This window comes from Sapajus apella, unplaced genomic scaffold (assembly GCF_009761245.1).
Source record: "Sapajus apella isolate SASKATOON/1434 unplaced genomic scaffold, GSC_monkey_1.0 scaffold7, whole genome shotgun sequence".
Taxonomy (NCBI): domain Eukaryota; kingdom Metazoa; phylum Chordata; class Mammalia; order Primates; family Cebidae; genus Sapajus; species Sapajus apella.
Window position 1 is genome coordinate 15,170,750 of NW_022436947.1, and position 1,209 is coordinate 15,171,958.

A 1,209-nucleotide genomic window follows, 5' to 3' on the forward strand; every position below is an offset into this window, starting at 1 on the left:
CCCAGATGACTTTTTGTATTTTTAGTAGAGACGGGGTTTCACCATGTTGACCATGATGGTCTCAATCTCTTGACCTTGTGATCCATATCATATTTTGAGTAACTCAGTGCAGGCGCTCAGTGTGCCAGCTGGTGGGGCCCAGCTTGTAATAGGCCCCACAGCTAGGGCATCGCTGGGCCTCGCCTTTGTGCAACCAAAACCAGATGATGGTACTGTTGTCCTCTTCACAGATACAGCCCACTATTCTCTTGTTGGTGACAGAAGGGACTAAATTAGGGTCTTCCTTAGTGCCTGAAGCTCCCTTTGGGGGCAGTATATTGTATGGGTCCAGTCCCTTTCTTGCAGCCAACATGATCTCCCTCTCCAACCCAGTCGTCTGATCGTCATCACTAGGAACGCCACCTTGAGAGGCCATGGAGCGCACCGCGCTGCACCCTTGGGACTGCAAGCCCTCAAGGCCTGCGCGGCCAGCCCTCCAGCTCCGCGAAGTAACCTTGAAGCCATCGTGTCCGCGACAATCAGCAGCACTTCCGGAAAACCTATTTTTTATTTTTAAATTAAAAACATTTATTGGACAAATAATAATTGAAAAATAATAATTGCACATATTCTGAGGTATACGGTAATGTTTCAATACACATAATGTATAGTGATCAGATCAGAGTAATTAGCACATACATCATCTCAAACACATCATTTCCTGGTGCTGGGAACATTCTCTATCCTACTTTCAGCTATTTGAAAAAATATTATTCTTAACTATGGTCATCTTATAAGTGGTAAGATTATATATGACTTCACATAAAATAGCATAAGTATATACATATGCACACATTAATTATCACATAACAGATGTAACATGGTTAATGAGATTCTTTTTAAATTAGGTGATATGTATCTTGAGATAGAATATAAAACAGTTTTTTCTGCTTTCAAATGTTATAGATAAATTATGATAGTGAATAATGTTTTAGCATTTTTTTAAATTGCAACAGCCACTTTTGTGAGTTTTTTAAATAAATGGATTTTAAATGAAATATTGATATCTACTAAACATAATAATGGATACCTACTAAAAGACAACAACAATGACTCAATTAATTCAGTAAATCTCGTAATTTTCCTGTCCACTGGGATCATGTTGTAATTTATATATTTCCTAGGACTAGAAAATAATGGCTGCATGTTTTCAAATTTCAACATTTTGGA

General features: G+C 38.2%; 1 pseudogene across 1 annotated transcript; it reads right to left on the minus strand.

Moving 5' to 3' along the window:
* Positions 1-87: 87 nt before the first annotated feature.
* LOC116550009 lies at positions 88-532 on the minus strand (annotated as a pseudogene). Its single transcript, XR_004268200.1, has one exon. The product of XR_004268200.1 is annotated as a cytochrome c oxidase subunit 5B, mitochondrial pseudogene (transcript).
* Positions 533-1,209: the final 677 nt, after the last annotated feature.